General features: G+C 50.1%; 25 non-coding genes and 1 pseudogene across 25 annotated transcripts; all 26 read left to right on the top strand.

The window, feature by feature from the left end:
• The first annotated feature begins 4467 nt into the window (after positions 1–4467).
• Positions 4468–4642, top strand: LOC148996522 (U2 spliceosomal RNA; annotated as a pseudogene).
• A 333-nt stretch (positions 4643–4975) lies between these two features.
• LOC148996521 (U1 spliceosomal RNA) lies at positions 4976–5140 on the top strand. Its single transcript, XR_016150358.1, has one exon. It is a non-coding gene; the product is annotated as a U1 spliceosomal RNA (small nuclear RNA).
• A 1111-nt stretch (positions 5141–6251) lies between these two features.
• Positions 6252–6442, top strand: LOC148996520 (U2 spliceosomal RNA). Its single transcript, XR_016148507.1, has one exon. It is a non-coding gene; the product is annotated as a U2 spliceosomal RNA (small nuclear RNA).
• Positions 6443–6775: 333 nt separating this feature from the next.
• Positions 6776–6940, top strand: LOC148996519 (U1 spliceosomal RNA). The gene has a single exon (XR_016150357.1). It is a non-coding gene; the product is annotated as a U1 spliceosomal RNA (small nuclear RNA).
• A 1111-nt stretch (positions 6941–8051) lies between these two features.
• LOC148996518 (U2 spliceosomal RNA) lies at positions 8052–8242 on the top strand. Its single transcript, XR_016148505.1, has one exon. It is a non-coding gene; the product is annotated as a U2 spliceosomal RNA (small nuclear RNA).
• A 333-nt stretch (positions 8243–8575) lies between these two features.
• Positions 8576–8740, top strand: LOC148996517 (U1 spliceosomal RNA). The gene has a single exon (XR_016150355.1). It is a non-coding gene; the product is annotated as a U1 spliceosomal RNA (small nuclear RNA).
• Positions 8741–9851: 1111 nt separating this feature from the next.
• LOC148996516 (U2 spliceosomal RNA) lies at positions 9852–10042 on the top strand. Its single transcript, XR_016148499.1, has one exon. It is a non-coding gene; the product is annotated as a U2 spliceosomal RNA (small nuclear RNA).
• A 333-nt stretch (positions 10043–10375) lies between these two features.
• On the top strand, positions 10376–10540 carry LOC148996515 (U1 spliceosomal RNA). Its single transcript, XR_016147667.1, has one exon. It is a non-coding gene; the product is annotated as a U1 spliceosomal RNA (small nuclear RNA).
• Positions 10541–11630: 1090 nt separating this feature from the next.
• Positions 11631–11821, top strand: LOC148996514 (U2 spliceosomal RNA). Its single transcript, XR_016148910.1, has one exon. It is a non-coding gene; the product is annotated as a U2 spliceosomal RNA (small nuclear RNA).
• A 339-nt stretch (positions 11822–12160) lies between these two features.
• Positions 12161–12325, top strand: LOC148996513 (U1 spliceosomal RNA). The gene has a single exon (XR_016150354.1). It is a non-coding gene; the product is annotated as a U1 spliceosomal RNA (small nuclear RNA).
• Positions 12326–13435: 1110 nt separating this feature from the next.
• LOC148996512 (U2 spliceosomal RNA) lies at positions 13436–13626 on the top strand. Its single transcript, XR_016148899.1, has one exon. It is a non-coding gene; the product is annotated as a U2 spliceosomal RNA (small nuclear RNA).
• A 338-nt stretch (positions 13627–13964) lies between these two features.
• Positions 13965–14129, top strand: LOC148996511 (U1 spliceosomal RNA). Its single transcript, XR_016150353.1, has one exon. It is a non-coding gene; the product is annotated as a U1 spliceosomal RNA (small nuclear RNA).
• Positions 14130–15239: 1110 nt separating this feature from the next.
• Positions 15240–15430, top strand: LOC148996510 (U2 spliceosomal RNA). The gene has a single exon (XR_016148877.1). It is a non-coding gene; the product is annotated as a U2 spliceosomal RNA (small nuclear RNA).
• A 339-nt stretch (positions 15431–15769) lies between these two features.
• LOC148996509 (U1 spliceosomal RNA) lies at positions 15770–15934 on the top strand. Its single transcript, XR_016150352.1, has one exon. It is a non-coding gene; the product is annotated as a U1 spliceosomal RNA (small nuclear RNA).
• A 1110-nt stretch (positions 15935–17044) lies between these two features.
• LOC148996508 (U2 spliceosomal RNA) lies at positions 17045–17235 on the top strand. Its single transcript, XR_016148866.1, has one exon. It is a non-coding gene; the product is annotated as a U2 spliceosomal RNA (small nuclear RNA).
• Positions 17236–17574: 339 nt separating this feature from the next.
• On the top strand, positions 17575–17739 carry LOC148996507 (U1 spliceosomal RNA). Its single transcript, XR_016150351.1, has one exon. It is a non-coding gene; the product is annotated as a U1 spliceosomal RNA (small nuclear RNA).
• A 1110-nt stretch (positions 17740–18849) lies between these two features.
• LOC148996506 (U2 spliceosomal RNA) lies at positions 18850–19040 on the top strand. Its single transcript, XR_016148855.1, has one exon. It is a non-coding gene; the product is annotated as a U2 spliceosomal RNA (small nuclear RNA).
• A 338-nt stretch (positions 19041–19378) lies between these two features.
• On the top strand, positions 19379–19543 carry LOC148996505 (U1 spliceosomal RNA). Its single transcript, XR_016150350.1, has one exon. It is a non-coding gene; the product is annotated as a U1 spliceosomal RNA (small nuclear RNA).
• A 1110-nt stretch (positions 19544–20653) lies between these two features.
• Positions 20654–20844, top strand: LOC148996504 (U2 spliceosomal RNA). The gene has a single exon (XR_016148844.1). It is a non-coding gene; the product is annotated as a U2 spliceosomal RNA (small nuclear RNA).
• A 339-nt stretch (positions 20845–21183) lies between these two features.
• Positions 21184–21348, top strand: LOC148996503 (U1 spliceosomal RNA). Its single transcript, XR_016150349.1, has one exon. It is a non-coding gene; the product is annotated as a U1 spliceosomal RNA (small nuclear RNA).
• A 1110-nt stretch (positions 21349–22458) lies between these two features.
• On the top strand, positions 22459–22649 carry LOC148996502 (U2 spliceosomal RNA). The gene has a single exon (XR_016148833.1). It is a non-coding gene; the product is annotated as a U2 spliceosomal RNA (small nuclear RNA).
• A 339-nt stretch (positions 22650–22988) lies between these two features.
• Positions 22989–23153, top strand: LOC148996501 (U1 spliceosomal RNA). The gene has a single exon (XR_016150348.1). It is a non-coding gene; the product is annotated as a U1 spliceosomal RNA (small nuclear RNA).
• A 1110-nt stretch (positions 23154–24263) lies between these two features.
• LOC148996500 (U2 spliceosomal RNA) lies at positions 24264–24454 on the top strand. Its single transcript, XR_016148822.1, has one exon. It is a non-coding gene; the product is annotated as a U2 spliceosomal RNA (small nuclear RNA).
• A 338-nt stretch (positions 24455–24792) lies between these two features.
• Positions 24793–24957, top strand: LOC148996499 (U1 spliceosomal RNA). The gene has a single exon (XR_016150347.1). It is a non-coding gene; the product is annotated as a U1 spliceosomal RNA (small nuclear RNA).
• A 1110-nt stretch (positions 24958–26067) lies between these two features.
• LOC148996498 (U2 spliceosomal RNA) lies at positions 26068–26258 on the top strand. The gene has a single exon (XR_016148811.1). It is a non-coding gene; the product is annotated as a U2 spliceosomal RNA (small nuclear RNA).
• Positions 26259–26597: 339 nt separating this feature from the next.
• LOC148996497 (U1 spliceosomal RNA) lies at positions 26598–26762 on the top strand. Its single transcript, XR_016150346.1, has one exon. It is a non-coding gene; the product is annotated as a U1 spliceosomal RNA (small nuclear RNA).
• Positions 26763–27365: the final 603 nt, after the last annotated feature.

Below are 27365 nucleotides of genomic sequence, written 5' to 3'. Positions count from 1 at the left end.
ATGGCCGCCCCGCAAGCACACCAAACAAAAGAACAAAGGGAGGAGGAGGCGGTCCCTGAGGTTTTGGCGGGAATTGCAACTCTCCTGCCAGCCTCAGGGATTGGGGTAGAAGAAGGAAGTGGGGCGGCCACAGGGGCAGAGTCAAACATTCAAACAGCCACCACCACTGTGAAAGATAAGGAAGGAGATGAGATGCAGGAAGAAACAGATTCTTCATTAGAAACGGTTCCGGATGTGGTTTTAGAAACCAGTGGGAGTGAAACTGAGCTTTCACTCCCAAATGCTCAGGTGCAAAAAAGGCCTGCGGGATCTCCTCTGTTTGACACAGAGGAGAAAAAAGCTAGGGCTGCACATCGCTCAGATATTTCCTTTTTGGATGATCTGGAGCGTGTGTGGCCCCTAGAATCCCCAAATGAGGTGTCCTTTTTGCACGTAAAGCTAAGAACATCATCACCAAAAGAGCTGCAAGAGGTTTCCTCTGCAGCCCCGGAGGTGGTAAGCATTTGCCTCCCCGACCCCAGTCCATCTGGGAGGAGGGTAAGGCAATTGCCACAAGAAATCACATGATTTTAATGATTTTATTGTAGTCTTTTATTGTCTTCTATTTTAAATGTCTCATACCTTTTTTACCTTACTGCTCATGACCCTCACAATCTCAACCATCAATGTAAGAAGTGTGAGGTCCACCATACGAGCACAGAGCATTTTATCCTTTTTAAATACTTGTAAATCAGATTTGTTTTTAATACAAGAGTGTGCTTTGCCCTTTTTAAATAGGTACACAAAGATGGAGGAATTATGGCTCCCTGGTCCCTCCATATGGAGCGGATCAAACCAAAACAAAAATGACGGTGTTGCTATTTTAATAAAAAATCCCCATATCTTGGTGAAGGGCAGCACAGTGGTGAGGGAAGGGCGGGCTCTTTTAGCAAATCTGAGTTTTTTAGGTAGAGATTTAAATGTTCTTAATGTGTATGGTTTTACAGGTAAAAGTGAAAGGTATGAGCTTTTAGAAGACTTGCAGTCCCACATGTTAGGTAGGGCTCCCCTAGTGGTGGCAGGGGATTTTAACTGTGTTTTATCAAAAAAAGATAGGAAGAGGGTAGGAGAGGATTTTAAAGTAGATAAGACAACGGTTTTATTGCAGGGCTTAGTGAGAGATTTTAAATTAGTCGACTGTTTTAAAAATGTGCATCAAAGAGAGGAGGGCTACACTTGGTTCAGTAGTGATGGCTCCAGAGCCTCTCGCATCGACTATATTTTTACAAGAGACTGCCCGCCAACCGATGCTACAGTCACCCCCCTTTTCTTTTCTGACCACTTAATGCTGTCTTCCACCCTTTCACTGCCCACAGGTGTGACGGTAGGGGGAGGGCTGTGGAAGCTGAACTGCTCCCTCTTAGAAGATGAGGATGTAGTAAAGGAATATAGGGAGCAGTTCAGCCAATGGCAGACCCTCCAAGACTTTTACGATACACGCGCACAGTGGTGGGAGATGGTAAAGGACCGGACAAGACAGTTTTTTAGGAAAGTAGGAAGGGACAAGAAGAATAGGGAAAAGAGATACATGATGGGGCTGCAAAAAAGACTACAAAGATATTTTAATCTTTTTAATAATGGTTTTGATTTTAATGACGAAATGAAAGAGGTCAAGAAAGAAATGTCAGTTTTATCCAGTTATCAAAGTAAAGGGTTTATTTTAAGAAGTAAAGAGAGAGAGATAGAAGAAGGTGAAAAATGTACTAGGTATTTTTTTAAAAAGATATTAACAAGGGGAGGGGCTATAACTAGTGTAAAAGTAGAAGGGAGGGACGTAAAAACAACAGATGAAATTTTAAAAGGGGTTGAGTATTTTTACCAAGAGTTATACAGTCCAAAAGATGTACATGACACCACTCTAAAGGAAGTTTTAAATTTTTTAGTCAAGGAAGTAAAGAGTCCAAATGAGCTTTTAATACAAGATTTTACCATTTTAGAAACTCAAAAAGCACTGAAAGGTTTTAAGAGGGGTAAATCCCCAGGGGCAGATGGACTCCCCCTGGAGTTTTATCTTACCTTTTGGGACATTTTAGCTCACGAATTACTGACTGTTTTTAAGGACTTTGAGACCCTTGACAGACTTCCGGACAGTTTTAGAATAGGGATAGTTTCTTTACTTTACAAAAAAGGTGACCGGACTGACTTAAAAAATTGGAGACCTATCACTCTTTTAAATTTTGATTGCAAACTTTTTAGTAAAATTTTAGCTACACGTATGTCGACCGTTTTAGAGGACGTAATCCACCCGGATCAAGCTTGCGCTGTGCCCAGAAGAAAGATAACAGACAGCCTAGTTCTGATTAGAGATGCCATCTGTTATGCGAGAGACAGAAACATCCGGCTTGTAGCCCTAAATTTAGATTTTGAAAAAGCCTTTGATCGGGTCTCGCACCAGTACCTCTTTCAGGTACTGCAAAAAATGGGCTTTCCAGAGAGGTTTATAGCTTGGGTGGGGCTGCTGTATGAGGGCTTAAGCAGCAAATTTCTTGTAAATGGGCATCTTTCCAAAGCTGTAAATATCCACAGCGGTGTCCGTCAGGGGTGTCCTTTATCTCCCCTTCTGTATGTGGCTTGTATTGAGCCACTGGCACAGATCTTGAGAAGGGATAAATGGATTAAAGGACTAGACATCCCAGGAACTGGTGGACTGACGGCGACCTGTGTTTTATATATGGATGACGTGACTCTTTTAGCGACTGACCTTTTATCAGTACGAAGAGCAATGGACTTGACTGACTGGTACGGTCGGGCCTCGGGCGCCAAGCTTAACAGGAGTAAGTCCGAGGCCCTGCTCTTCGGGCCGTGGGGCGACATGGACACAGGAGGACTAGATTTGGATTTTAAAGAAAATGATTTGAAAATTTTAGGTGTGAAATTTGACAGGGAGGGTGGAGGACAAGGTAACTGGACTGACATGTTAGGGAAAGTTAGGCAAAGACTGGGCTTTTGGGGACTAAGACAACTGACGCTAGAAGGCAAGATTTTAATTTTTAAAGCTGTGATTTTACCACTGATTTTACTTGTCTGTTCTGTTTTTAGTCCCCCAAGACGATTCCTAGCCAAGTTGGAGAGGGCGGTATTTTACTTCCTGTGGGGGTCCAAGTGGGAAAGACTCAAGAGGGAGGTCGTCAAAAAGAAAAAAGAGAATGGCGGGAAAGGCCTCCCAGACCCCCACCTGTTTTTAGGCAGCCGCTTTGCCGCCCTCCACATCCAGTATGCACTGACCCCATCCAGAGAACACAAGACAGCAGCCATGACCCGATTCTGGATGGGGTCATACCTAAGAAGCTTGAAAATTTTACCCATTGATCTTAAAAGTCCAGTGTCTTTTAATTTGTCAAAAGAACACCTTTTTATTAAGACATTTTTAAAGAAATACCTTTTAGAAACAAATGATGCCACTATTTTAACTAACCACAAGTCTCTTGTCTCTCTTGTGCAGGATCGAGAATCGGTGAGTCCAGTTCCAGGCCTCACACTAGGTGAGGCCAAAGACGTTTGGAGGAACGCAGCCCACCCAGCTCTCCAGAACAGGCTCAAGGACTTGTCGTGGATGGTGGCTCATGAGATCCTCCCGGTCAGGGCGGTCATGCACTCCAGAGGCATGGCCAAAAACCCCACCTGCCCACGGTCCGGATGTGGTTCCCCGGAGACCGTCCAACATCTGCTCTGGGAGTGCGGCGCTGCGCGGGACCTGTGGGCCAAGACCGGCCCCCTGTTTTTCCCGTGCCTGCCGGCGGGTCGGGCCCAGGTGGACTACAAGCTCGCCATCCTGGGGGTGGGTCAGGGCTTGAAGGAGTTGACACCACCAACGTTTGCCTCGCTCTGGCTCACCCTCAACCATATAAAGGATGCCATCTGGGCCACCAGAAACCTGCTGGTGGGGAAACGCGTGACGGTCCCCCTCCACGCGTGCGAGCAAAGAATAAGATCAACGCTGCAGGGTGGGCCGCACGTCGTTATTCGGATGGGGGGGCCGGGGTCACACGGAGAGGGTCCCGGCCGCCACCGTACCTGGCTGCCCGTAGATGCACCCTCACCACTCTGGCTACGGGAACAGCGGGCCAGCGGGCCGGAGGAGAGGGGATCTCCGCTGGGCACTGGAAGCGGGGAGTCCGAGGCCTGTTCTGGAGACCTGGAGTGAATGGACATTCTTGATAGGGACTCACCCTCGATCCTGTACAAGAGATGTTTTATGTGGCATAATTTATTGTTTTATTGTTTTTTATCTGACATGTTTTATTGTTTTATTCCTATTATTTGAACCATTTACCTGTCTTTTAAAACATACATGGACTTTTTACACAACACACAAACACAAGAAACTTTTAACAGTAAATAATGTGTCCCTTTTAATATGTGTAAAAATGTGATCTAAAAGAAAAAATGTACATGCAAATGGAAATAATGGAATGACACTGTGACAATAAAACTTTTCGAAAGAAAAAAATCTGTTCTTATCAGTTTAATATCTGATACGTGCCCTACCCGGGCACCACATATTAAATTGATTTTTGGTCCTGGGAGATGGAATAGGGGCTTGCTCCGTCCACTCCACGCATCGACCCGGTATTGCAGTACTTCTGGGAACGGTGCACCCTCCTAAAGTGTTCAATGAAAGAAATGTAGTGGTCTTGTGTGGCAGACGGTGATAATGGAGCTAGTGTGAGTGGGTGTTGTAGGTGATCATGTGCTATACTAGCCTGGGTAGAATTGTGGTGTAAAAACAAGACAAAAAGGAACCCCTGTTCCTCTGTCGGTTTAACATCTGATCCGTCCACTATTCGGGGACGGCGCATTATGTACATTTATGGCTCATGGAGCCGGATGCGGAGCGTGCAAAAAAAAAAAAAAAAAGCCCCTTTTTTGACTGGCAAACCGCTGGTGAGGATTGGGGAGAGGGACAGGGTGCTTCTGACTGAAGGCCTGGGAATTCATACTTACCTGGCAGGGGAGACACCATGATCAGGAAGGTGGTTCACCCAGGGCGAGGCTCGGCCATTGCACTCTGGGTTGTGCTGACCCCTGCGAATTCCCCAAATGTGGGAATCTCGACTGCATAATTTATGGTAGTGGGGGACTGCGTTCGCGCTCTCCCCTGGACAACACTGGTTAAAAGGGCAGATTGTTAAAGCTCCACTTGAGGTTCTTTTGTTTTGTTTTTTTTCTCCACTTCTTCAATATCCAGAGGCAGTCCAGAGAGTTGAACTGCGGCGGTTGCTCGAGAGATACGAAACAGTCTAGGACCGGTCTGTGTGAGGAGGGTTTTCTTTTTTCTCCTCAATTCTTCAAATAGTCTCCAATATTTGACGGACGACTTAGTTCACAGCAGTTGTCCTGGAGGCAAAGTTGTTCGGAATGAGGAGTTCTATCATGTGGTATGAAAACATTGTGCACGTGTGAAACGTCACGTGATACACAGCCACCCATGTTGTGTTTTTTTCTGTTTACAGCGCCACCAAGTGGCCAGTCGCCGCATTCCTCTTCACGTGACCACGGGCTGAGCCCGTACACAGGTGTACCGAGTTGGGTGCAATTGTCTCATTCCGTTGGAGAGTTATAGCCGTTCAAGTAAAGCCCGCCTCGCCCACCCCCAACGTTTTGGCGTACCGTCGCCAACGTGGATGGAAATTCCAACTGTTTCCCGATCCCTGTTGGCAGTCAGACTCCAGAGAATCTTTCTGCACCGGTTTGGGTCAGATCGGGCAAAAAACCTAGGACTAGTGTGCAAAAGTAGGTTTTTCAGAAAATCCAAAATACCCGAAAATCTCGCCAGCGCGACCACCCAATCCGAGGCATGCATCTTGTTCGGCTCGAGCCAAGGATTCCGGTGATGTAAGACACTTGGGTCTGCGACCGACGGTCGAGGAGTTACGAGCCATTTCGTACTTTTGATCGCTGCAGCGCCACCTTGGGGCCGATCGGGGCGAGCCTTGGTGAGGTTGTAGTACCGGGCCGGTCCTACCATCCCTCAGAGTTTCAAGTCTCTACCACGGACGCTTTGGTCTGCCCGCTCACTTTTAAGGCGGAATGTTGATGATCCAAAATCCCAGGTTGCACTCCAGAGTGTCTTTGCTGTGCACTCTGTTGTGATCCATTTTCGGTGTCAACCAATCTGAGCTGAGCTTGTTTGCCGGCGACCTTAGACCCTCTCGCCGCGGCCCAGGTGGGCGTGGCCTTTGCCGGCTCCCCCGCCTCGGCGTCGCTGCGTCATCGCTTCTCGGCCTTTTGGCTAAGATCAAGTGTAGTATCTGTTCTTATCAGTTTAATATCTGATACGTGCCCTACCCGGGCACCACATATTAAATTGATTTTTGGTCCTGGGAGATGGAATAGGGGCTTGCTCCGTCCACTCCACGCATCGACCCGGTATTGCAGTACTTCTGGGAACGGTGCACCCTCCTAAAGTGTTCAATGAAAGAAATGTAGTGGTCTTGTGTGGCAGACGGTGATAATGGAGCTAGTGTGAGTGGGTGTTGTAGGTGATCATGTGCTATACTAGCCTGGGTAGAATTGTGGTGTAAAAACAAGACAAAAAGGAACCCCTGTTCCTCTGTCGGTTTAACATCTGATCCGTCCACTATTCGGGGACGGCGCATTATGTACATTTATGGCTCATGGAGCCGGATGCGGAGCGTGCAAAAAAAAAAAAAAAAAGCCCCTTTTTTGACTGGCAAACCGCTGGTGAGGATTGGGGAGAGGGACAGGGTGCTTCTGACTGAAGGCCTGGGAATTCATACTTACCTGGCAGGGGAGACACCATGATCAGGAAGGTGGTTCACCCAGGGCGAGGCTCGGCCATTGCACTCTGGGTTGTGCTGACCCCTGCGAATTCCCCAAATGTGGGAATCTCGACTGCATAATTTATGGTAGTGGGGGACTGCGTTCGCGCTCTCCCCTGGACAACACTGGTTAAAAGGGCAGATTGTTAAAGCTCCACTTGAGGTTCTTTTGTTTTGTTTTTTTTCTCCACTTCTTCAATATCCAGAGGCAGTCCAGAGAGTTGAACTGCGGCGGTTGCTCGAGAGATACGAAACAGTCTAGGACCGGTCTGTGTGAGGAGGGTTTTCTTTTTTCTCCTCAATTCTTCAAATAGTCTCCAATATTTGACGGACGACTTAGTTCACAGCAGTTGTCCTGGAGGCAAAGTTGTTCGGAATGAGGAGTTCTATCATGTGGTATGAAAACATTGTGCACGTGTGAAACGTCACGTGATACACAGCCACCCATGTTGTGTTTTTTTCTGTTTACAGCGCCACCAAGTGGCCAGTCGCCGCATTCCTCTTCACGTGACCACGGGCTGAGCCCGTACACAGGTGTACCGAGTTGGGTGCAATTGTCTCATTCCGTTGGAGAGTTATAGCCGTTCAAGTAAAGCCCGCCTCGCCCACCCCCAACGTTTTGGCGTACCGTCGCCAACGTGGATGGAAATTCCAACTGTTTCCCGATCCCTGTTGGCAGTCAGACTCCAGAGAATCTTTCTGCACCGGTTTGGGTCAGATCGGGCAAAAAACCTAGGACTAGTGTGCAAAAGTAGGTTTTTCAGAAAATCCAAAATACCCGAAAATCTCGCCAGCGCGACCACCCAATCCGAGGCATGCATCTTGTTCGGCTCGAGCCAAGGATTCCGGTGATGTAAGACACTTGGGTCTGCGACCGACGGTCGAGGAGTTACGAGCCATTTCGTACTTTTGATCGCTGCAGCGCCACCTTGGGGCCGATCGGGGCGAGCCTTGGTGAGGTTGTAGTACCGGGCCGGTCCTACCATCCCTCAGAGTTTCAAGTCTCTACCACGGACGCTTTGGTCTGCCCGCTCACTTTTAAGGCGGAATGTTGATGATCCAAAATCCCAGGTTGCACTCCAGAGTGTCTTTGCTGTGCACTCTGTTGTGATCCATTTTCGGTGTCAACCAATCTGAGCTGAGCTTGTTTGCCGGCGACCTTAGACCCTCTCGCCGCGGCCCAGGTGGGCGTGGCCTTTGCCGGCTCCCCCGCCTCGGCGTCGCTGCGTCATCGCTTCTCGGCCTTTTGGCTAAGATCAAGTGTAGTATCTGTTCTTATCAGTTTAATATCTGATACGTGCCCTACCCGGGCACCACATATTAAATTGATTTTTGGTCCTGGGAGATGGAATAGGGGCTTGCTCCGTCCACTCCACGCATCGACCCGGTATTGCAGTACTTCTGGGAACGGTGCACCCTCCTAAAGTGTTCAATGAAAGAAATGTAGTGGTCTTGTGTGGCAGACGGTGATAATGGAGCTAGTGTGAGTGGGTGTTGTAGGTGATCATGTGCTATACTAGCCTGGGTAGAATTGTGGTGTAAAAACAAGACAAAAAGGAACCCCTGTTCCTCTGTCGGTTTAACATCTGATCCGTCCACTATTCGGGGACGGCGCATTATGTACATTTATGGCTCATGGAGCCGGATGCGGAGCGTGCAAAAAAAAAAAAAAAAAGCCCCTTTTTTGACTGGCAAACCGCTGGTGAGGATTGGGGAGAGGGACAGGGTGCTTCTGACTGAAGGCCTGGGAATTCATACTTACCTGGCAGGGGAGACACCATGATCAGGAAGGTGGTTCACCCAGGGCGAGGCTCGGCCATTGCACTCTGGGTTGTGCTGACCCCTGCGAATTCCCCAAATGTGGGAATCTCGACTGCATAATTTATGGTAGTGGGGGACTGCGTTCGCGCTCTCCCCTGGACAACACTGGTTAAAAGGGCAGATTGTTAAAGCTCCACTTGAGGTTCTTTTGTTTTGTTTTTTTTCTCCACTTCTTCAATATCCAGAGGCAGTCCAGAGAGTTGAACTGCGGCGGTTGCTCGAGAGATACGAAACAGTCTAGGACCGGTCTGTGTGAGGAGGGTTTTCTTTTTTCTCCTCAATTCTTCAAATAGTCTCCAATATTTGACGGACGACTTAGTTCACAGCAGTTGTCCTGGAGGCAAAGTTGTTCGGAATGAGGAGTTCTATCATGTGGTATGAAAACATTGTGCACGTGTGAAACGTCACGTGATACACAGCCACCCATGTTGTGTTTTTTTCTGTTTACAGCGCCACCAAGTGGCCAGTCGCCGCATTCCTCTTCACGTGACCACGGGCTGAGCCCGTACACAGGTGTACCGAGTTGGGTGCAATTGTCTCATTCCGTTGGAGAGTTATAGCCGTTCAAGTAAAGCCCGCCTCGCCCACCCCCAACGTTTTGGCGTACCGTCGCCAACGTGGATGGAAATTCCAACTGTTTCCCGATCCCTGTTGGCAGTCAGACTCCAGAGAATCTTTCTGCACCGGTTTGGGTCAGATCGGGCAAAAAACCTAGGACTAGTGTGCAAAAGTAGGTTTTTCAGAAAATCCAAAATACCCGAAAATCTCGCCAGCGCGACCACCCAATCCGAGGCATGCATCTTGTTCGGCTCGAGCCAAGGATTCCGGTGATGTAAGACACTTGGGTCTGCGACCGACGGTCGAGGAGTTACGAGCCATTTCGTACTTTTGATCGCTGCAGCGCCACCTTGGGGCCGATCGGGGCGAGCCTTGGTGAGGTTGTAGTACCGGGCCGGTCCTACCATCCCTCAGAGTTTCAAGTCTCTACCACGGACGCTTTGGTCTGCCCGCTCACTTTTAAGGCGGAATGTTGATGATCCAAAATCCCAGGTTGCACTCCAGAGTGTCTTTGCTGTGCACTCTGTTGTGATCCATTTTCGGTGTCAACCAATCTGAGCTGAGCTTGTTTGCCGGCGACCTTAGACCCTCTCGCCGCGGCCCAGGTGGGCGTGGCCTTTGCCGGCTCCCCCGCCTCGGCGTCGCTGCGTCATCGCTTCTCGGCCTTTTGGCTAAGATCAAGTGTAGTATCTGTTCTTATCAGTTTAATATCTGATACGTGCCCTACCCGGGCACCACATATTAAATTGATTTTTGGTCCTGGGAGATGGAATAGGGGCTTGCTCCGTCCACTCCACGCATCGACCCGGTATTGCAGTACTTCTGGGAACGGTGCACCCTCCTAAAGTGTTCAATGAAAGAAATGTAGTGGTCTTGTGTGGCAGACGGTGATAATGGAGCTAGTGTGAGTGGGTGTTGTAGGTGATCATGTGCTATACTAGCCTGGGTAGAATTGTGGTGTAAAAACAAGACAAAAAGGAACCCCTGTTCCTCTGTCGGTTTAACATCTGATCCGTCCACTATTCGGGGACGGCGCATTATGTACATTTATGGCTCATGGAGCCGGATGCGGAGCGTGCAAAAAAAAAAAAAAAAAGCCCCTTTTTTGACTGGCAAACCGCTGGTGAGGATTGGGGAGAGGGACAGGGTGCTTCTGACTGAAGGCCTGGGAATTCATACTTACCTGGCAGGGGAGACACCATGATCAGGAAGGTGGTTCACCCAGGGCGAGGCTCGGCCATTGCACTCTGGGTTGTGCTGACCCCTGCGAATTCCCCAAATGTGGGAATCTCGACTGCATAATTTATGGTAGTGGGGGACTGCGCTCGCGCTCTCCCCTGGACAACACTGGTTAAAAGGGCAGATTGTTAAAGCTCCACTTGAGGTTCTTTTGTTTTGTTTTTTTTCTCCACTTCTTCAATATCCAGAGGCAGTCCAGAGAGTTGAACTGCGGCGGTTGCTCGAGAGATACGAAACAGTCTAGGACCGGTCTGTGTGAGGAGGGTTTTCTTTTTTCTCCTCAATTCTTCAAATAGTCTCCAATATTTGACGGACGACTTAGTTCACAGCAGTTGTTTGTTCGGAATGAGGAGTTCTATCATGTGGTATGAAAACATTGTGCACGTGTGAAACGTCACGTGATATACAGCCACCCATGTTGTGTTTTTTTCTGTTTACAGCGCCACCAAGTCGCCGCATTCCTCTTCACGTGACCACGGGCTGAGCCCGTACACAGGTGTACCGAGTTGGGTGCAATTGTCTCATTCCGTTGGAGAGTTATAGCCGTTTAAGTAAAGCCCGCCTCGCCCACCCCCAACGTTTTGGCGTACCGTCGCCAACGTGGATGGAAATTCCAACTGTTTCCCGATCCCTGTTGGCAGTCAGACTCCAGAGAATCTTTCTGCACCGGTTTGGGTCAGATCGGGCAAAAAACCTAGGACTAGTGTGCAAAAGTAGGTTTTTCAGAAAATCCAAAATACCCGAAAATCTCGCCAGCGCGACCACCCAATCCGAGGCATGCATCTTGTTCGGCTCGAGCCAAGGATTCCGGTGATGTAAGACACTTGGGTCTGCGACCGACGGTCGAGGAGTTACGAGCCATTTCGTACTTTTGATCGCTGCAGCGCCACCTTGGGGCCGATCGGGGCGAGCCTTGGTGAGGTTGTAGTACCGGGCCGGTCCTACCATCCCTCAGAGTTTCAAGTCTCTACCACGGACGCTTTGGTCTGCCCGCTCACTTTTAAGGCGGAATGTTGATGATCCAAAATCCCAGGTTGCACTCCAGAGTGTCGTGCTGTGCACTCTGTTGTGATCCATTTTCGGTGTCAACCAATCTGAGCTGAGCTTGTTTGCCGGCGACCTTAGACCCTCTCGCCGCGGCCCAGGTGGGCGTGGCCTTTGCCGGCTCCCCCGCCTCGGCGTCGCTGCGTCATCGCTTCTCGGCCTTTTGGCTAAGATCAAGTGTAGTATCTGTTCTTATCAGTTTAATATCTGATACGTGCCCTACCCGGGCACCACATATTAAATTGATTTTTGGTCCTGGGAGATGGCATAGGGGCTTGCTCCGTCCACTCCACGCATCGACCCGGTATTGCAGTACTTCTGGGAACGGTGCACCCTCCTAAAGTGTTCAATGAAAGAAATGTAGTGGTCTTGTGTGGCAGAAGGTGATAATGGAGCTAGTGTGAGTGGGTGTTGTAGGTGATCATGTGCTATACTAGCCTGGGTAGAATTGTGGTGTAAAAACAAGACAAAAAGGAACCCCTGTTCCTCTGTCAGTTTAACATCTGATCCGTCCACTATTCGGGGACGGCGCATTATGTACATTTATGGCTCATGGAGCCGGATGCGGAGCGTGCAAAAAAAAAAAAAAAAAAAAAAAGCCCCTTTTTTGACTGGCAAACCGCTGGTGAGGATTGGGGAGAGGGGCAGGGTGCTTCTGACTGAAGGCCTGGGAATTCATACTTACCTGGCAGGGGAGACACCATGATCAGGAAGGTGGTTCACCCAGGGCGAGGCTCGGCCATTGCACTCTGGGTTGTGCTGACCCCTGCGAATTCCCCAAATGTGGGAATCTCGACTGCATAATTTATGGTAGTGGGGGACTGCGTTCGCGCTCTCCCCTGGACAACACTGGTTAAAAGGGCAGATTGTTAAAGCTCCACTTGAGGTTCTTTTGTTTTGTTTTTTTTCTCCACTTCTTCAATATCCAGAGGCAGTCCAGAGAGTTGAACTGCGGCGGTTGCTCGAGAGATACGAAACAGTCTAGGACCGGTCTGTGTGAGGAGGGTTTTCTTTTTTCTCCTCAATTCTTCAAATAGTCTCCAATATTTGACGGACGACTTAGTTCACAGCAGTTGTCCTGGAGGCAAAGTTGTTCGGAATGAGGAGTTCTATCATGTGGTATGAAAACATTGTGCACGTGTGAAACGTCACGTGATATTCAGCCACCCATGTTGTGTTTTTTTCTGTTTACAGCGCCACCAAGTGGCCAGTCGCCGCATTCCTCTTCACGTGACCACGGGCTGAGCCCGTACACAGGTGTACCGAGTTGGGTGCAATTGTCTCATTCCGTTGGAGAGTTATAGCCGTTTAAGTAAAGCCCGCCTCGCCCACCCCCAACGTTTTGGCGTACCGTCGCCAACGTGGATGGAAATTCCAACTGTTTCCCGATCCCTGTTGGCAGTCAGACTCCAGAGAATCTTTCTGCACCGGTTTGGGTCAGATCGGGCAAAAAACCTAGGACTAGTGTGCAAAAGTAGGTTTTTCAGAAAATCCAAAATACCCGAAAATCTCGCCAGCGCGACCACCCAATCCGAGGCATGCATCTTGTTCGGCTCGAGCCAAGGATTCCGGTGATGTAAGACACTTGGGTCTGCGACCGACGGTCGAGGAGTTACGAGCCATTTCGTACTTTTGATCGCTGCAGCGCCACCTTGGGGCCGATCGGGGCGAGCCTTGGTGAGGTTGTAGTACCGGGCCGGTCCTACCATCCCTCAGAGTTTCAAGTCTCTACCACGGACGCTTTGGTCTGCCCGCTCACTTTTAAGGCGGAATGTTGATGATCCAAAATCCCAGGTTGCACTCCAGAGTGTCGTGCTGTGCACTCTGTTGTGATCCATTTTCGGTGTCAACCAATCTGAGCTGAGCTTGTTTGCCGGCGACCTTAGACCCTCTCGCCGCGGCCCAGGTGGGCGTGGCCTTTGCCGGCTCCCCCGCCTCGGCGTCGCTGCGTCATCGCTTCTCGGCCTTTTGGCTAAGATCAAGTGTAGTATCTGTTCTTATCAGTTTAATATCTGATACGTGCCCTACCCGGGCACCACATATTAAATTGATTTTTGGTCCTGGGAGATGGCATAGGGGCTTGCTCCGTCCACTCCACGCATCGACCCGGTATTGCAGTACTTCTGGGAACGGTGCACCCTCCTAAAGTGTTCAATGAAAGAAATGTAGTGGTCTTGTGTGGCAGAAGGTGATAATGGAGCTAGTGTGAGTGGGTGTTGTAGGTGATCATGTGCTATACTAGCCTGGGTAGAATTGTGGTGTAAAAACAAGACAAAAAGGAACCCCTGTTCCTCTGTCAGTTTAACATCTGATCCGTCCACTATTCGGGGACGGCGCATTATGTACATTTATGGCTCATGGAGCCGGATGCGGAGCGTGCAAAAAAAAAAAAAAAAAAAAAAGCCCCTTTTTTGACTGGCAAACCGCTGGTGAGGATTGGGGAGAGGGGCAGGGTGCTTCTGACTGAAGGCCTGGGAATTCATACTTACCTGGCAGGGGAGACACCATGATCAGGAAGGTGGTTCACCCAGGGCGAGGCTCGGCCATTGCACTCTGGGTTGTGCTGACCCCTGCGAATTCCCCAAATGTGGGAATCTCGACTGCATAATTTATGGTAGTGGGGGACTGCGTTCGCGCTCTCCCCTGGACAACACTGGTTAAAAGGGCAGATTGTTAAAGCTCCACTTGAGGTTCTTTTGTTTTGTTTTTTTTCTCCACTTCTTCAATATCCAGAGGCAGTCCAGAGAGTTGAACTGCGGCGGTTGCTCGAGAGATACGAAACAGTCTAGGACCGGTCTGTGTGAGGAGGGTTTTCTTTTTTCTCCTCAATTCTTCAAATAGTCTCCAATATTTGACGGACGACTTAGTTCACAGCAGTTGTCCTGGAGGCAAAGTTGTTCGGAATGAGGAGTTCTATCATGTGGTATGAAAACATTGTGCACGTGTGAAACGTCACGTGATATTCAGCCACCCATGTTGTGTTTTTTTCTGTTTACAGCGCCACCAAGTGGCCAGTCGCCGCATTCCTCTTCACGTGACCACGGGCTGAGCCCGTACACAGGTGTACCGAGTTGGGTGCAATTGTCTCATTCCGTTGGAGAGTTATAGCCGTTTAAGTAAAGCCCGCCTCGCCCACCCCCAACGTTTTGGCGTACCGTCGCCAACGTGGATGGAAATTCCAACTGTTTCCCGATCCCTGTTGGCAGTCAGACTCCAGAGAATCTTTCTGCACCGGTTTGGGTCAGATCGGGCAAAAAACCTAGGACTAGTGTGCAAAAGTAGGTTTTTCAGAAAATCCAAAATACCCGAAAATCTCGCCAGCGCGACCACCCAATCCGAGGCATGCATCTTGTTCGGCTCGAGCCAAGGATTCCGGTGATGTAAGACACTTGGGTCTGCGACCGACGGTCGAGGAGTTACGAGCCATTTCGTACTTTTGATCGCTGCAGCGCCACCTTGGGGCCGATCGGGGCGAGCCTTGGTGAGGTTGTAGTACCGGGCCGGTCCTACCATCCCTCAGAGTTTCAAGTCTCTACCACGGACGCTTTGGTCTGCCCGCTCACTTTTAAGGCGGAATGTTGATGATCCAAAATCCCAGGTTGCACTCCAGAGTGTCGTGCTGTGCACTCTGTTGTGATCCATTTTCGGTGTCAACCAATCTGAGCTGAGCTTGTTTGCCGGCGACCTTAGACCCTCTCGCCGCGGCCCAGGTGGGCGTGGCCTTTGCCGGCTCCCCCGCCTCGGCGTCGCTGCGTCATCGCTTCTCGGCCTTTTGGCTAAGATCAAGTGTAGTATCTGTTCTTATCAGTTTAATATCTGATACGTGCCCTACCCGGGCACCACATATTAAATTGATTTTTGGTCCTGGGAGATGGCATAGGGGCTTGCTCCGTCCACTCCACGCATCGACCCGGTATTGCAGTACTTCTGGGAACGGTGCACCCTCCTAAAGTGTTCAATGAAAGAAATGTAGTGGTCTTGTGTGGCAGAAGGTGATAATGGAGCTAGTGTGAGTGGGTGTTGTAGGTGATCATGTGCTATACTAGCCTGGGTAGAATTGTGGTGTAAAAACAAGACAAAAAGGAACCCCTGTTCCTCTGTCAGTTTAACATCTGATCCGTCCACTATTCGGGGACGGCGCATTATGTACATTTATGGCTCATGGAGCCGGATGCGGAGCGTGCAAAAAAAAAAAAAAAAAAAAAAAGCCCCTTTTTTGACTGGCAAACCGCTGGTGAGGATTGGGGAGAGGGGCAGGGTGCTTCTGACTGAAGGCCTGGGAATTCATACTTACCTGGCAGGGGAGACACCATGATCAGGAAGGTGGTTCACCCAGGGCGAGGCTCGGCCATTGCACTCTGGGTTGTGCTGACCCCTGCGAATTCCCCAAATGTGGGAATCTCGACTGCATAATTTATGGTAGTGGGGGACTGCGTTCGCGCTCTCCCCTGGACAACACTGGTTAAAAGGGCAGATTGTTAAAGCTCCACTTGAGGTTCTTTTGTTTTGTTTTTTTTCTCCACTTCTTCAATATCCAGAGGCAGTCCAGAGAGTTGAACTGCGGCGGTTGCTTGAGAGATACGAAACAGTCTAGGACCGGTCTGTGTGAGGAGGGTTTTCTTTTTTCTCCTCAATTCTTCAAATAGTCTCCAATATTTGACGGACGACTTAGTTCACAGCAGTTGTCCTGGAGGCAAAGTTGTTCGGAATGAGGAGTTCTATCATGTGGTATGAAAACATTGTGCACGTGTGAAACGTCACGTGATATACAGCCACCCATGTTGTGTTTTTTTCTGTTTACAGCGCCACCAAGTGGCCAGTCGCCGCATTCCTCTTCACGTGACCACGGGCTGAGCCCGTACACAGGTGTACCGAGTTGGGTGCAATTGTCTCATTCCGTTGGAGAGTTATAGCCGTTTAAGTAAAGCCCGCCTCGCCCACCCCCAACGTTTTGGCGTACCGTCGCCAACGTGGATGGAAATTCCAACTGTTTCCCGATCCCTGTTGGCAGTCAGACTCCAGAGAATCTTTCTGCACCGGTTTGGGTCAGATCGGGCAAAAAACCTAGGACTAGTGTGCAAAAGTAGGTTTTTCAGAAAATCCAAAATACCCGAAAATCTCGCCAGCGCGACCACCCAATCCGAGGCATGCATCTTGTTCGGCTCGAGCCAAGGATTCCGGTGATGTAAGACACTTGGGTCTGCGACCGACGGTCGAGGAGTTACGAGCCATTTCGTACTTTTGATCGCTGCAGCGCCACCTTGGGGCCGATCGGGGCGAGCCTTGGTGAGGTTGTAGTACCGGGCCGGTCCTACCATCCCTCAGAGTTTCAAGTCTCTACCACGGACGCTTTGGTCTGCCCGCTCACTTTTAAGGCGGAATGTTGATGATCCAAAATCCCAGGTTGCACTCCAGAGTGTCGTGCTGTGCACTCTGTTGTGATCCATTTTCGGTGTCAACCAATCTGAGCTGAGCTTGTTTGCCGGCGACCTTAGACCCTCTCGCCGCGGCCCAGGTGGGCGTGGCCTTTGCCGGCTCCCCCGCCTCGGCGTCGCTGCGTCATCGCTTCTCGGCCTTTTGGCTAAGATCAAGTGTAGTATCTGTTCTTATCAGTTTAATATCTGATACGTGCCCTACCCGGGCACCACATATTAAATTGATTTTTGGTCCTGGGAGATGGCATAGGGGCTTGCTCCGTCCACTCCACGCATCGACCCGGTATTGCAGTACTTCTGGGAACGGTGCACCCTCCTAAAGTGTTCAATGAAAGAAATGTAGTGGTCTTGTGTGGCAGAAGGTGATAATGGAGCTAGTGTGAGTGGGTGTTGTAGGTGATCATGTGCTATACTAGCCTGGGTAGAATTGTGGTGTAAAAACAAGACAAAAAGGAACCCCTGTTCCTCTGTCAGTTTAACATCTGATCCGTCCACTATTCGGGGACGGCGCATTATGTACATTTATGGCTCATGGAGCCGGATGCGGAGCGTGCAAAAAAAAAAAAAAAAAAAAAAAGCCCCTTTTTTGACTGGCAAACCGCTGGTGAGGATTGGGGAGAGGGGCAGGGTGCTTCTGACTGAAGGCCTGGGAATTCATACTTACCTGGCAGGGGAGACACCATGATCAGGAAGGTGGTTCACCCAGGGCGAGGCTCGGCCATTGCACTCTGGGTTGTGCTGACCCCTGCGAATTCCCCAAATGTGGGAATCTCGACTGCATAATTTATGGTAGTGGGGGACTGCGTTCGCGCTCTCCCCTGGACAACACTGGTTAAAAGGGCAGATTGTTAAAGCTCCACTTGAGGTTCTTTTGTTTTGTTTTTTTTCTCCACTTCTTCAATATCCAGAGGCAGTCCAGAGAGTTGAACTGCGGCGGTTGCTCGAGAGATACGAAACAGTCTAGGACCGGTCTGTGTGAGGAGGGTTTTCTTTTTTCTCCTCAATTCTTCAAATAGTCTCCAATATTTGACGGACGACTTAGTTCACAGCAGTTGTCCTGGAGGCAAAGTTGTTCGGAATGAGGAGTTCTATCATGTGGTATGAAAACATTGTGCACGTGTGAAACGTCACGTGATATTCAGCCACCCATGTTGTGTTTTTTTCTGTTTACAGCGCCACCAAGTGGCCAGTCGCCGCATTCCTCTTCACGTGACCACGGGCTGAGCCCGTACACAGGTGTACCGAGTTGGGTGCAATTGTCTCATTCCGTTGGAGAGTTATAGCCGTTTAAGTAAAGCCCGCCTCGCCCACCCCCAACGTTTTGGCGTACCGTCGCCAACGTGGATGGAAATTCCAACTGTTTCCCGATCCCTGTTGGCAGTCAGACTCCAGAGAATCTTTCTGCACCGGTTTGGGTCAGATCGGGCAAAAAACCTAGGACTAGTGTGCAAAAGTAGGTTTTTCAGAAAATCCAAAATACCCGAAAATCTCGCCAGCGCGACCACCCAATCCGAGGCATGCATCTTGTTCGGCTCGAGCCAAGGATTCCGGTGATGTAAGACACTTGGGTCTGCGACCGACGGTCGAGGAGTTACGAGCCATTTCGTACTTTTGATCGCTGCAGCGCCACCTTGGGGCCGATCGGGGCGAGCCTTGGTGAGGTTGTAGTACCGGGCCGGTCCTACCATCCCTCAGAGTTTCAAGTCTCTACCACGGACGCTTTGGTCTGCCCGCTCACTTTTAAGGCGGAATGTTGATGATCCAAAATCCCAGGTTGCACTCCAGAGTGTCGTGCTGTGCACTCTGTTGTGATCCATTTTCGGTGTCAACCAATCTGAGCTGAGCTTGTTTGCCGGCGACCTTAGACCCTCTCGCCGCGGCCCAGGTGGGCGTGGCCTTTGCCGGCTCCCCCGCCTCGGCGTCGCTGCGTCATCGCTTCTCGGCCTTTTGGCTAAGATCAAGTGTAGTATCTGTTCTTATCAGTTTAATATCTGATACGTGCCCTACCCGGGCACCACATATTAAATTGATTTTTGGTCCTGGGAGATGGCATAGGGGCTTGCTCCGTCCACTCCACGCATCGACCCGGTATTGCAGTACTTCTGGGAACGGTGCACCCTCCTAAAGTGTTCAATGAAAGAAATGTAGTGGTCTTGTGTGGCAGAAGGTGATAATGGAGCTAGTGTGAGTGGGTGTTGTAGGTGATCATGTGCTATACTAGCCTGGGTAGAATTGTGGTGTAAAAACAAGACAAAAAGGAACCCCTGTTCCTCTGTCAGTTTAACATCTGATCCGTCCACTATTCGGGGACGGCGCATTATGTACATTTATGGCTCATGGAGCCGGATGCGGAGCGTGCAAAAAAAAAAAAAAAAAAAAAAGCCCCTTTTTTGACTGGCAAACCGCTGGTGAGGATTGGGGAGAGGGGCAGGGTGCTTCTGACTGAAGGCCTGGGAATTCATACTTACCTGGCAGGGGAGACACCATGATCAGGAAGGTGGTTCACCCAGGGCGAGGCTCGGCCATTGCACTCTGGGTTGTGCTGACCCCTGCGAATTCCCCAAATGTGGGAATCTCGACTGCATAATTTATGGTAGTGGGGGACTGCGTTCGCGCTCTCCCCTGGACAACACTGGTTAAAAGGGCAGATTGTTAAAGCTCCACTTGAGGTTCTTTTGTTTTGTTTTTTTTCTCCACTTCTTCAATATCCAGAGGCAGTCCAGAGAGTTGAACTGCGGCGGTTGCTCGAGAGATACGAAACAGTCTAGGACCGGTCTGTGTGAGGAGGGTTTTCTTTTTTCTCCTCAATTCTTCAAATAGTCTCCAATATTTGACGGACGACTTAGTTCACAGCAGTTGTCCTGGAGGCAAAGTTGTTCGGAATGAGGAGTTCTATCATGTGGTATGAAAACATTGTGCACGTGTGAAACGTCACGTGATATTCAGCCACCCATGTTGTGTTTTTTTCTGTTTACAGCGCCACCAAGTGGCCAGTCGCCGCATTCCTCTTCACGTGACCACGGGCTGAGCCCGTACACAGGTGTACCGAGTTGGGTGCAATTGTCTCATTCCGTTGGAGAGTTATAGCCGTTTAAGTAAAGCCCGCCTCGCCCACCCCCAACGTTTTGGCGTACCGTCGCCAACGTGGATGGAAATTCCAACTGTTTCCCGATCCCTGTTGGCAGTCAGACTCCAGAGAATCTTTCTGCACCGGTTTGGGTCAGATCGGGCAAAAAACCTAGGACTAGTGTGCAAAAGTAGGTTTTTCAGAAAATCCAAAATACCCGAAAATCTCGCCAGCGCGACCACCCAATCCGAGGCATGCATCTTGTTCGGCTCGAGCCAAGGATTCCGGTGATGTAAGACACTTGGGTCTGCGACCGACGGTCGAGGAGTTACGAGCCATTTCGTACTTTTGATCGCTGCAGCGCCACCTTGGGGCCGATCGGGGCGAGCCTTGGTGAGGTTGTAGTACCGGGCCGGTCCTACCATCCCTCAGAGTTTCAAGTCTCTACCACGGACGCTTTGGTCTGCCCGCTCACTTTTAAGGCGGAATGTTGATGATCCAAAATCCCAGGTTGCACTCCAGAGTGTCGTGCTGTGCACTCTGTTGTGATCCATTTTCGGTGTCAACCAATCTGAGCTGAGCTTGTTTGCCGGCGACCTTAGACCCTCTCGCCGCGGCCCAGGTGGGCGTGGCCTTTGCCGGCTCCCCCGCCTCGGCGTCGCTGCGTCATCGCTTCTCGGCCTTTTGGCTAAGATCAAGTGTAGTATCTGTTCTTATCAGTTTAATATCTGATACGTGCCCTACCCGGGCACCACATATTAAATTGATTTTTGGTCCTGGGAGATGGCATAGGGGCTTGCTCCGTCCACTCCACGCATCGACCCGGTATTGCAGTACTTCTGGGAACGGTGCACCCTCCTAAAGTGTTCAATGAAAGAAATGTAGTGGTCTTGTGTGGCAGAAGGTGATAATGGAGCTAGTGTGAGTGGGTGTTGTAGGTGATCATGTGCTATACTAGCCTGGGTAGAATTGTGGTGTAAAAACAAGACAAAAAGGAACCCCTGTTCCTCTGTCAGTTTAACATCTGATCCGTCCACTATTCGGGGACGGCGCATTATGTACATTTATGGCTCATGGAGCCGGATGCGGAGCGTGCAAAAAAAAAAAAAAAAAAAAAAAGCCCCTTTTTTGACTGGCAAACCGCTGGTGAGGATTGGGGAGAGGGGCAGGGTGCTTCTGACTGAAGGCCTGGGAATTCATACTTACCTGGCAGGGGAGACACCATGATCAGGAAGGTGGTTCACCCAGGGCGAGGCTCGGCCATTGCACTCTGGGTTGTGCTGACCCCTGCGAATTCCCCAAATGTGGGAATCTCGACTGCATAATTTATGGTAGTGGGGGACTGCGTTCGCGCTCTCCCCTGGACAACACTGGTTAAAAGGGCAGATTGTTAAAGCTCCACTTGAGGTTCTTTTGTTTTGTTTTTTTTCTCCACTTCTTCAATATCCAGAGGCAGTCCAGAGAGTTGAACTGCGGCGGTTGCTCGAGAGATACGAAACAGTCTAGGACCGGTCTGTGTGAGGAGGGTTTTCTTTTTTCTCCTCAATTCTTCAAATAGTCTCCAATATTTGACGGACGACTTAGTTCACAGCAGTTGTCCTGGAGGCAAAGTTGTTCGGAATGAGGAGTTCTATCATGTGGTATGAAAACATTGTGCACGTGTGAAACGTCACGTGATATTCAGCCACCCATGTTGTGTTTTTTTCTGTTTACAGCGCCACCAAGTGGCCAGTCGCCGCATTCCTCTTCACGTGACCACGGGCTGAGCCCGTACACAGGTGTACCGAGTTGGGTGCAATTGTCTCATTCCGTTGGAGAGTTATAGCCGTTTAAGTAAAGCCCGCCTCGCCCACCCCCAACGTTTTGGCGTACCGTCGCCAACGTGGATGGAAATTCCAACTGTTTCCCGATCCCTGTTGGCAGTCAGACTCCAGAGAATCTTTCTGCACCGGTTTGGGTCAGATCGGGCAAAAAACCTAGGACTAGTGTGCAAAAGTAGGTTTTTCAGAAAATCCAAAATACCCGAAAATCTCGCCAGCGCGACCACCCAATCCGAGGCATGCATCTTGTTCGGCTCGAGCCAAGGATTCCGGTGATGTAAGACACTTGGGTCTGCGACCGACGGTCGAGGAGTTACGAGCCATTTCGTACTTTTGATCGCTGCAGCGCCACCTTGGGGCCGATCGGGGCGAGCCTTGGTGAGGTTGTAGTACCGGGCCGGTCCTACCATCCCTCAGAGTTTCAAGTCTCTACCACGGACGCTTTGGTCTGCCCGCTCACTTTTAAGGCGGAATGTTGATGATCCAAAATCCCAGGTTGCACTCCAGAGTGTCGTGCTGTGCACTCTGTTGTGATCCATTTTCGGTGTCAACCAATCTGAGCTGAGCTTGTTTGCCGGCGACCTTAGACCCTCTCGCCGCGGCCCAGGTGGGCGTGGCCTTTGCCGGCTCCCCCGCCTCGGCGTCGCTGCGTCATCGCTTCTCGGCCTTTTGGCTAAGATCAAGTGTAGTATCTGTTCTTATCAGTTTAATATCTGATACGTGCCCTACCCGGGCACCACATATTAAATTGATTTTTGGTCCTGGGAGATGGCATAGGGGCTTGCTCCGTCCACTCCACGCATCGACCCGGTATTGCAGTACTTCTGGGAACGGTGCACCCTCCTAAAGTGTTCAATGAAAGAAATGTAGTGGTCTTGTGTGGCAGAAGGTGATAATGGAGCTAGTGTGAGTGGGTGTTGTAGGTGATCATGTGCTATACTAGCCTGGGTAGAATTGTGGTGTAAAAACAAGACAAAAAGGAACCCCTGTTCCTCTGTCAGTTTAACATCTGATCCGTCCACTATTCGGGGACGGCGCATTATGTACATTTATGGCTCATGGAGCCGGATGCGGAGCGTGCAAAAAAAAAAAAAAAAAAAAAAAGCCCCTTTTTTGACTGGCAAACCGCTGGTGAGGATTGGGGAGAGGGGCAGGGTGCTTCTGACTGAAGGCCTGGGAATTCATACTTACCTGGCAGGGGAGACACCATGATCAGGAAGGTGGTTCACCCAGGGCGAGGCTCGGCCATTGCACTCTGGGTTGTGCTGACCCCTGCGAATTCCCCAAATGTGGGAATCTCGACTGCATAATTTATGGTAGTGGGGGACTGCGTTCGCGCTCTCCCCTGGACAACACTGGTTAAAAGGGCAGATTGTTAAAGCTCCACTTGAGGTTCTTTTGTTTTGTTTTTTTTCTCCACTTCTTCAATATCCAGAGGCAGTCCAGAGAGTTGAACTGCGGCGGTTGCTCGAGAGATACGAAACAGTCTAGGACCGGTCTGTGTGAGGAGGGTTTTCTTTTTTCTCCTCAATTCTTCAAATAGTCTCCAATATTTGACGGACGACTTAGTTCACAGCAGTTGTCCTGGAGGCAAAGTTGTTCGGAATGAGGAGTTCTATCATGTGGTATGAAAACATTGTGCACGTGTGAAACGTCACGTGATATTCAGCCACCCATGTTGTGTTTTTTTCTGTTTACAGCGCCACCAAGTGGCCAGTCGCCGCATTCCTCTTCACGTGACCACGGGCTGAGCCCGTACACAGGTGTACCGAGTTGGGTGCAATTGTCTCATTCCGTTGGAGAGTTATAGCCGTTTAAGTAAAGCCCGCCTCGCCCACCCCCAACGTTTTGGCGTACCGTCGCCAACGTGGATGGAAATTCCAACTGTTTCCCGATCCCTGTTGGCAGTCAGACTCCAGAGAATCTTTCTGCACCGGTTTGGGTCAGATCGGGCAAAAAACCTAGGACTAGTGTGCAAAAGTAGGTTTTTCAGAAAATCCAAAATACCCGAAAATCTCGCCAGCGCGACCACCCAATCCGAGGCATGCATCTTGTTCGGCTCGAGCCAAGGATTCCGGTGATGTAAGACACTTGGGTCTGCGACCGACGGTCGAGGAGTTACGAGCCATTTCGTACTTTTGATCGCTGCAGCGCCACCTTGGGGCCGATCGGGGCGAGCCTTGGTGAGGTTGTAGTACCGGGCCGGTCCTACCATCCCTCAGAGTTTCAAGTCTCTACCACGGACGCTTTGGTCTGCCCGCTCACTTTTAAGGCGGAATGTTGATGATCCAAAATCCCAGGTTGCACTCCAGAGTGTCGTGCTGTGCACTCTGTTGTGATCCATTTTCGGTGTCAACCAATCTGAGCTGAGCTTGTTTGCCGGCGACCTTAGACCCTCTCGCCGCGGCCCAGGTGGGCGTGGCCTTTGCCGGCTCCCCCGCCTCGGCGTCGCTGCGTCATCGCTTCTCGGCCTTTTGGCTAAGATCAAGTGTAGTATCTGTTCTTATCAGTTTAATATCTGATACGTGCCCTACCCGGGCACCACATATTAAATTGATTTTTGGTCCTGGGAGATGGCATAGGGGCTTGCTCCGTCCACTCCACGCATCGACCCGGTATTGCAGTACTTCTGGGAACGGTGCACCCTCCTAAAGTGTTCAATGAAAGAAATGTAGTGGTCTTGTGTGGCAGAAGGTGATAATGGAGCTAGTGTGAGTGGGTGTTGTAGGTGATCATGTGCTATACTAGCCTGGGTAGAATTGTGGTGTAAAAACAAGACAAAAAGGAACCCCTGTTCCTCTGTCAGTTTAACATCTGATCCGTCCACTATTCGGGGACGGCGCATTATGTACATTTATGGCTCATGGAGCCGGATGCGGAGCGTGCAAAAAAAAAAAAAAAAAAAAAAGCCCCTTTTTTGACTGGCAAACCGCTGGTGAGGATTGGGGAGAGGGGCAGGGTGCTTCTGACTGAAGGCCTGGGAATTCATACTTACCTGGCAGGGGAGACACCATGATCAGGAAGGTGGTTCACCCAGGGCGAGGCTCGGCCATTGCACTCTGGGTTGTGCTGACCCCTGCGAATTCCCCAAATGTGGGAATCTCGACTGCATAATTTATGGTAGTGGGGGACTGCGTTCGCGCTCTCCCCTGGACAACACTGGTTAAAAGGGCAGATTGTTAAAGCTCCACTTGAGGTTCTTTTGTTTTGTTTTTTTTCTCCACTTCTTCAATATCCAGAGGCAGTCCAGAGAGTTGAACTGCGGCGGTTGCTCGAGAGATACGAAACAGTCTAGGACCGGTCTGTGTGAGGAGGGTTTTCTTTTTTCTCCTCAATTCTTCAAATAGTCTCCAATATTTGACGGACGACTTAGTTCACAGCAGTTGTCCTGGAGGCAAAGTTGTTCGGAATGAGGAGTTCTATCATGTGGTATGAAAACATTGTGCACGTGTGAAACGTCACGTGATATTCAGCCACCCATGTTGTGTTTTTTTCTGTTTACAGCGCCACCAAGTGGCCAGTCGCCGCATTCCTCTTCACGTGACCACGGGCTGAGCCCGTACACAGGTGTACCGAGTTGGGTGCAATTGTCTCATTCCGTTGGAGAGTTATAGCCGTTTAAGTAAAGCCCGCCTCGCCCACCCCCAACGTTTTGGCGTACCGTCGCCAACGTGGATGGAAATTCCAACTGTTTCCCGATCCCTGTTGGCAGTCAGACTCCAGAGAATCTTTCTGCACCGGTTTGGGTCAGATCGGGCAAAAAACCTAGGACTAGTGTGCAAAAGTAGGTTTTTCAGAAAATCCAAAATACCCGAAAATCTCGCCAGCGCGACCACCCAATCCGAGGCATGCATCTTGTTCGGCTCGAGCCAAGGATTCCGGTGATGTAAGACACTTGGGTCTGCGACCGACGGTCGAGGAGTTACGAGCCATTTCGTACTTTTGATCGCTGCAGCGCCACCTTGGGGCCGATCGGGGCGAGCCTTGGTGAGGTTGTAGTACCGGGCCGGTCCTACCATCCCTCAGAGTTTCAAGTCTCTACCACGGACGCTTTGGTCTGCCCGCTCACTTTTAAGGCGGAATGTTGATGATCCAAAATCCCAGGTTGCACTCCAGAGTGTCGTGCTGTGCACTCTGTTGTGATCCATTTTCGGTGTCAACCAATCTGAGCTGAGCTTGTTTGCCGGCGACCTTAGACCCTCTCGCCGCGGCCCAGGTGGGCGTGGCCTTTGCCGGCTCCCCCGCCTCGGCGTCGCTGCGTCATCGCTTCTCGGCCTTTTGGCTAAGATCAAGTGTAGTATCTGTTCTTATCAGTTTAATATCTGATACGTGCCCTACCCGGGCACCACATATTAAATTGATTTTTGGTCCTGGGAGATGGCATAGGGGCTTGCTCCGTCCACTCCACGCATCGACCCGGTATTGCAGTACTTCTGGGAACGGTGCACCCTCCTAAAGTGTTCAATGAAAGAAATGTAGTGGTCTTGTGTGGCAGAAGGTGATAATGGAGCTAGTGTGAGTGGGTGTTGTAGGTGATCATGTGCTATACTAGCCTGGGTAGAATTGTGGTGTAAAAACAAGACAAAAAGGAACCCCTGTTCCTCTGTCAGTTTAACATCTGATCCGTCCACTATTCGGGGACGGCGCATTATGTACATTTATGGCTCATGGAGCCGGATGCGGAGCGTGCAAAAAAAAAAAAAAAAAAAAAAAGCCCCTTTTTTGACTGGCAAACCGCTGGTGAGGATTGGGGAGAGGGGCAGGGTGCTTCTGACTGAAGGCCTGGGAATTCATACTTACCTGGCAGGGGAGACACCATGATCAGGAAGGTGGTTCACCCAGGGCGAGGCTCGGCCATTGCACTCTGGGTTGTGCTGACCCCTGCGAATTCCCCAAATGTGGGAATCTCGACTGCATAATTTATGGTAGTGGGGGACTGCGTTCGCGCTCTCCCCTGGACAACACTGGTTAAAAGGGCAGATTGTTAAAGCTCCACTTGAGGTTCTTTTGTTTTGTTTTTTTTCTCCACTTCTTCAATATCCAGAGGCAGTCCAGAGAGTTGAACTGCGGCGGTTGCTCGAGAGATACGAAACAGTCTAGGACCGGTCTGTGTGAGGAGGGTTTTCTTTTTTCTCCTCAATTCTTCAAATAGTCTCCAATATTTGACGGACGACTTAGTTCACAGCAGTTGTCCTGGAGGCAAAGTTGTTCGGAATGAGGAGTTCTATCATGTGGTATGAAAACATTGTGCACGTGTGAAACGTCACGTGATATTCAGCCACCCATGTTGTGTTTTTTTCTGTTTACAGCGCCACCAAGTGGCCAGTCGCCGCATTCCTCTTCACGTGACCACGGGCTGAGCCCGTACACAGGTGTACCGAGTTGGGTGCAATTGTCTCATTCCGTTGGAGAGTTATAGCCGTTTAAGTAAAGCCCGCCTCGCCCACCCCCAACGTTTTGGCGTACCGTCGCCAACGTGGATGGAAATTCCAACTGTTTCCCGATCCCTGTTGGCAGTCAGACTCCAGAGAATCTTTCTGCACCGGTTTGGGTCAGATCG

Source organism: Pimephales promelas, chromosome 2 (assembly GCF_988280905.1).
Source record: "Pimephales promelas chromosome 2, fPimPro1.hap1.1, whole genome shotgun sequence".
Taxonomy (NCBI): Eukaryota; Metazoa; Chordata; class Actinopteri; order Cypriniformes; family Leuciscidae; genus Pimephales; species Pimephales promelas.
This window is presented reverse-complemented; position numbering and strand designations above follow the sequence as displayed.